Genomic DNA, 7,618 nt, shown 5'->3' on the forward strand with positions numbered 1-7,618 from the left:
AAGAGGCCGAGGCACGAGGCGAGAACATACACCCCTTTGAATTCTCCACTAGAAGAAATCTTCAAAGAGGTCGAAAAAATGAGTGACATCATATACCCAGTTTCAAGAGGGTACAGTTCGAGGAGACCAAGGATCACCCGGAATATTGCCATTATCATCAATATCGAGGCCACTCTAGAAATAATTGTCGATAAGTGAAAGACATCGTGCAACACCTTATTAGAGATGGTTATCTGAGGAAGTTCGTCCGACACCTATCCCAGACGACCGCAGCGCCCGATGCATCCATCCATCAGGTCCGGATCGACAGATCCACACAATTTGTCAACACGATTTCCCATTCCGCCACTCAAGCGTACAATCTGAATCCTAAAATCATGTCAAGAATCCACAAAAGAGATCATAATGGGAAGGAAATTTTCAGTGTAGCGAAAGCTTTGCCGATGGAATCCCGGATGATGCGACCCATCTTTTTCATGGAAATGATTGATTTTGAATTCTTAATTTTGATGGAAATGGAAATGGAAATGATTTTGATTTGATTTAGTTTTTTTTTTGTTATTAGAATTTAATGAGAATAAATTAGTAGTATTAAAATTTCATAGAGGGTAAAATGGTAGTTTCATCAAATTTAGACACCCCTTATCATTCTCTATGGGGTGGATGAAAAAATCCATAGGCCCCAATTAAGTGGCATATGCCCCAATTTAGCAAGGTTAAAAAACAAAAAAGCTTCTGCCATAGTTTAGATTACTAAATTGGTGGAATTTTAATTTCACTGATATATTTTGATTCAATTAAAAAAAAAAATCTATGCGGGAATCATTTTTGGAAAAATTTGGAAAGAATAAAAAGAATGACGTTTCCTATGTGTTGCCACGTGTGAGACACAGACACTCAGAGAATGTGAGACATCGTACTTAGAGTTTCTCCAATGGAATGTATGTGAAGATAAATGTCTAAGTCCACATAGGATACACATTAATTTTCACTAAAATTCTTCTCCAAACCTAACTTCTTAAATCAATGGGAAGATGACATGGCTTCATTTATGTTAGACAATGTCAAGCTATCCTAGTAAGCTTTTGCTTACCTAAATTAATTCCAATATATTAAATAACTATTTTTAGCTCTAAAAAAATCTAAAAATTACTAAAATTAAAATACACATTTAATCCATGAAAAATCTTAAACAACACCATTGGAGATGAACTATTTTTCCTCCCTATACTTAAGAAAAAATTGGAATGAAGATGTCTTGTGTATGTTGCCACTTAGGAAACACACACAACCACCATTGGAGAAGCTCCATTACTATCCGTTTCTACATGGTCGAAGTAGGTACCTATAAAAACATTTGTACCTCGCATGGATCATGGATGTAGGGTGGTGCCAAATGGGGTCGTAAACATTTTCTACACAACCTATGAAACATGAACACAACAACATTCACACGAAATACAATACCTTCCTAGACGGGTCTTTTTTTTCCCCCCAAATAGAAAAGTTTATATTAAGAAGAAAATCCAATCAGACACAAGAGATAGTTAGAGACTAGATTACATGTGAATAGCTTGCTCCCAATGCTGCAAGACTTGAGAGCTGTTAATAAATCTAAATGTATCTCTTTCACAGCTCCACAAAATGAGAGTCTGTTTAATGTGAATAATTAACTCATATACAGACTTGTGTCTTCCCCCAAATACCCTGCTGTTTCTTTCCTCCCAAATTATTCAAAACGGTGCATAATGCATTATCCTCCAAATCTCTCTGCATTTGTCAGTTATACCATTCCATTCCCATGCTTCAAATAGCTGCATTACAGTGGCAGGTAAATGCCAGCTTCAAATAGCTGCATTTCAAATGGTGTGAACCGGAATCAAATCCACCTATTTGAAATGATTTTCTTCTTCAATAAGAGATACTCCAAATAAAATGGAGTTTTTCGCCCAAAATCTTGTGGATCCAAACAAATTCGGTTTCCCTAAATCGCTCTTGTTGAAGATGAATCCAAAGCGACGCCGAGCAGAATCGTTGATGTTCTTGATGAATCGAGAATAGCAAGCCAAGAAACACCATGGAGATTTGAAGGAATCACTATTAAAGCGAAGAAAAAATCGTCCTAAAGACAAAGAAAAGATCGCCCAAAATAGCGAAAAAATGTGTTCATAGACACCCAAAAGAACAAAAATAAAATCCAAAAATCATCAACTAATTTATATTTATTGATAAAAACTAAAAATCCTTACTCAGATCTAGTCCAAAAGAACTAAATATGAACGTGATGAAGAAGGAATTTCTTAAGCTTTTTTCTTTTTAGAGAGAAAAGAGAAAGAAAGAAATAAAAAAAAAATCAAGAATGAATATTACTATGGGTGATTCATTACCAAAATAAAATAAATTCAAAACTATTGATTTTGCAAAATCACAATTATCTACTGTAGATTATTGTTTTCTAAATAAAAAAACTCAATGTAGTATTAAGAAATTGGTTGGAAAATCAGAAAACAATCTTATACAGAAGAACCTCTCTATATTAATATCCTTGAGCGTTCACAAAATTATTAATATATATAGAGGTATATAGAATGTAAAATATTAAGTTTAGTGTGCATTTAATTTATTTATGTATCAGTAAAGAATTTGGTGCTGGCGAGTTTCGAACTCAGGTCACTGGTAAACACCCAGTAATTTTATCATTGTACTAGTACATGACTCGTGCCGTAACGGCCCGGGATTTGGATCCTTACTTCATATTGTGGTGACCATCCAGTGTTTTTTCAGTTGGTAAGACGGATTCAAGATACGGATATTTACCTATTTTCAGTTCATTAAATCTTCTCTTCAAGACTAACTACAGTCATTTTCTCGAAAAAAAACTTATCTATCCCAAGAAGAAGAAAAGAAATATTTAAATCACTTGCGTTAGAGGAGACATGATGTCGCAGTGTTATAAGTTTTTGGTAGACTTCCAGTGTGTCTCTTGTCAGATGTCCCATTACCTCAAAAACGAAATGTTGCCAATCTTTATCCGGCGGCAACATGTCTGCTTTAATCACCTTGTGCATGGAGCTTTAAGGGTTGACGGTGTATTTGATACGATGGTTTCTGCCAATAGTTTCTTCCATCCGAAATTTTAACTTCTATCTGAAAATTACAGACTGTAGTAGCATAGTGAAACTACTTCCAAATCTATGGTGCGCTGGAAATCATCAAAAAAAAAAGACCCTAAAATATCTCAGTGCTAACAGTACTGAACCACTTACAACTGCCATGGTCCCATGGTGACATAATGACGAAGGCAGTTATTTCATGCCTTTATAGTAAGGCTATGCGAAGGCGATAGTCCAAGCTACCATTTTGCGCACAGAAAATAGAGCAGTCACATACATTTGATAGTAAGTTCATAATCCCATACAAAGTTGTAATAAAAAGATTTAAAATTACATGCACTCGTAAGATACATCACCTGTCTCGAAAATATAGAGGCTTAGATCTCCAAGTGGAGATCCTTTCATATGCACATTAGACATTGTCCAGATAAGAAAGATCTAATTTGAGTTCCTCTCATATACATCACCTATGAAAACATATTTACAGCAACCAAGATGCTTCACGTAGGAAGATTTAATTGAACTGGCGGCTATTTTGAGACATTTTAGTTTTGTGCAATAACTTGATTCAGTTTCTTTCGACTCTTACATACGCTTAAACAGGTTCCTTTTTTGGATGTTAAAGTTGAAGATGAAATGTTGAGGAAGCTGTATCCAACTCCTCACATCATATCATCGCGCATTTGGTTCAATTTCCTACAACTTTCAATAACGGATTCAACACATAATTTTTTATTTACTAAATCATCTTCTCCTCTTCTATTGCTCAAGTAGATCATCCTCTAAGAGAGAGAGAGGTACAACATTTTAGGGAGGGGATCTGAAGATTTAATGTTGCGACAATGGAGAAGCCCTAATCACCAAAAAGAGGATCAAATCAAATCTTTTGAAAAAACATTCAAAATGGAGTTTATAAGGAGACAACTAAGAGAGAGAGGTACAACATTTTAGGGAGGGGATCTGAAGATTTAATGTTGCGACAATGGAGAAGCCCTAATCACCAAAAAGAGGATCAAATCAAACCTTTTGAAAAAACATTCAAAATGGAGTTTATAAGGAGACAACTAAATCGACTAAAGGAAACAGAATTATTTGGGGGAAGATCTAATAAGAACATAAGATACCTGGGATTATGATGGATCGATCGCTTTTCTATTGTTTGGACAGATTCTTCATGCGCCTGACTTTTCCATTGTCTGGAAAAATTCCTCATGCGCCTGGGTCTTTTAATACTATGTGAAGAAGAAAAACGGTCGGCGTGTGAATCAAGGCAGAGTTTAATTCCATTGAATGTCAACGAATTAATGAGACATTTATATATATGTGCGTTTTTTTTTTCCAGCTTTCATTGACCGAATAATGTGATCAAGTTTCATAATCAAAACTGTATCTGCACTGTTGGATCAGGGGATAATAGTGGGAGGGATCCTCAGCCGAGATTTATCTCCTGCACTTTTTAAAACTTTTGGAGCAATAGTGGCCGTGGATGACCTTAAAACACCTATTTACGTCCATCAGATTAGACCAAAACAATTTGTTTTTGTAAGATAGATGTATAGTTGTATTAGATGGGTATACATATATTTTTATTGTTCCATACAAAAATACATGTATGTATCTAGGAGCTTTTTTTTTTATGATACTAGGAAATTTTTGATATTTTCTACAATTATATATAGTATTAGGTATTGTGGAAGATAAATCATCAATTTAGTTTCTTTAGGACAAGTCAAGATATCATTCACTGCTAGGAAAATAACTTATATGAATGATAAATTCATGTAACAAGATCTATGTTTCTTCAATATATTATCAACTATTGAGATATAGAGGTAAATACCTTGAGGCGGGACCGAAGAAACTTATTAATATTAAGATATAGAGGTTATTACTATTTGTAACTGGCGCAAGTTGGGATCATGATTCATTATTAATATGTAGAGAATATTAGTATATGGAGGTTCTACTTTACTATGATAAAAAGAAGGTTTTCGGTCGTCATGATATTTTGTTCGCGTGCATAATAAACAGTTATACCTTTGCGTCTTTTTAATTCAAAACTCATCTTTTAATATATATTTTCATCGTCAGTACTCAATTCCTTTCGATCTTCGTCGTTCCTTCACTACCCTTAACCATCACCGCCACCACCAATCAAATCTCTACCCTAATTAATCCACCGCCACTAGCACCACCATAATAACCCAACCATCATCGCCATAACCAGCATCGTCGTCATCAGGTACATATTTAGCTTTTTTTTTATGTGTTCAAATTCAATTCTTATCCAGTTCTTTTGATTTCAAATTCCATTGTAACCAATTTTCGAATTTCATCTTCTTGCTTGTGTCGATCAAAACCAACTGATCAACAAGGGAAAAAAACATAACAAATTCTATGAATACCCAAAATCAAAACGAACACAATAAATTATGTGAACTACCCAAAATCAAATCGAACACAACAAATTTTGTGAACTACCTAAAATCAAATCGTACAACATTGTGATTTTGGAATTCAAGATGGAAACGAGGACTGGGTACAAATTGTAAAGGATTTGGGAAAGTTTTTAACCGTTAAAGCTGGCATGTGTTGTTGCCATTCACTGTGATAGTGAATAAATAGGATTAGGTGGGTCTATTCTTAAACAAGAGATATAAGTCGGGCAATTTAGAAATATAGGCTTATTTTTTCTTGCGTTTCCGACTATATGCCCATTTCTTTTGAGCTTTTCGAATATATGTCTATGTTGACTTGGTCTCACTGATTTTTTGAAAAAAAAAAAAAAGAATTCCATAGTTAAGTGCAAAGTGGCAGTTATCTCATCTATTAAAAAGTCTTAGTTACCCTTGAACCCATATTTCCTTTGTGCAAGGTCAATTTCCCACCAGCTAAAAACCCTGAACTGTATAACTTGAGAAACCTGAATTTGGGAATGATGAACCCTGCATCAGAATAGAGCTTTTAGCTATGAATTTATTAGTGGACAACATGTTGTTGTCTTGGGTTTTCTTGTGGGCATATGTGTAGGATTATGAGATTTGAATCTGCAGGGAAGTAGCCATCAGCAGTTACACGCACACACTGTTTGTAAAAATAAATGACTCCTTCGCGTCGGAACCACAAAAACTCTTCCTGACATTAACAATAGCAGTTTTAGCACTGGCAAGCTATGTTGTAAAAGGCGAGCACACTAAGCGTAGGACCATCGCCCGAAGAATCCAATTTTACACTACTTTCCACGCTGGAGGTTTAGGCGAGAGAGTTAGGCGCTAGCCTAAGCGCCAAAGGCGTCATGGGTAGGTGGTAAATGTATTAGCATCTCTGCGACCATGCCTCCATTTTTTCTTAATACCATCCAATCAAATCTTTATTGCGGAGATTTTATAGCTAATTGATTAACAAATATTTAATTATAATTACAGATATTTTACAACTAATTAATGGTTAGTTATTCAGTCAAAACCCTGAGAAAGGGAAAGCCAAAATAAATATATACATATATTCTCAATATCCTTAATATACTATTTTGAACTAACGAAAAATTACCGCCAGTTTACTCATGGTATCTCGCATCGCAAGTTTAACCGTTATAACGCCCGTTATTTTAGAATAATGTATCAAAATACGTTTTTTTCCTAAATAACGCGTTTTTTATCCGAAACGTGCTCACCCCCGTCAAGACACGTTATAACGATCATGCCTAGTGATCGTGATCTTAATCGTGACATGTTTATCAAACCTTGAATAGAAGATCTAAAATTAGTATATAGAAGATTTAGGCGCGCCAAGGCGACGGAATTGGCATCTCTCCTTGCGGCTAATACAACACAGCTCGCAAGGCTTTGGTTTCAACTGTATTTGGTTTAGAAAAACCAGCTAGGTTCAGCTCCAGCGGCAGGTGCATACCGCGTGCAACTTAACTAGTATAAATATAAAGAAAAGATCCAACCAAATGTTAAAAAACACTGTAAAATAAAAAATGTCCCGTCATTCAATGATGGTAAAACTTAGGCGTTAACTACGAAACTGGACACACATGTCACGTCTTAAATTATAGTCTGACGGTAGGTGGTTAGTTAATTGTGTTTCGTTTGACCCCCCCTCTCTCTGTTTCACGTCTTCTTCATCTCTCTTCTTCATCTCTCCTAACTCTTTGTGTCTGAAACGCTTAGATCCTTCTTGAACTGGCTTAGATCCACTTAGGCTATGAACCCTCTTCGATCCCTACAGTCTATGCGTTTAAAATTCAAACTGGTAAGTAAAATCTTTGAAACAGTTTTGACATGCAGATTTTGATTATTCAATCGTAAGTATTCATTCAAAAGATGAATATAGAGATACTTAGAAGCAAAACCATTATTAGCGATCCTTTAATCTCGATGAGGAAGATACACCTTTCAACAAAACAAAAAAGTATAGTGATAGAGATTAGGGTTCCTGTAATATTAAGAGTTCCTATTTTATTTTCATATTTAGATTAGGGTTACTCTAATACTCTGTTC

The sequence above is a fragment of the Papaver somniferum genome, chromosome 7 (assembly GCF_003573695.1).
Source record: "Papaver somniferum cultivar HN1 chromosome 7, ASM357369v1, whole genome shotgun sequence".
Classification (NCBI taxonomy): Eukaryota; Viridiplantae; Streptophyta; class Magnoliopsida; order Ranunculales; family Papaveraceae; genus Papaver; species Papaver somniferum.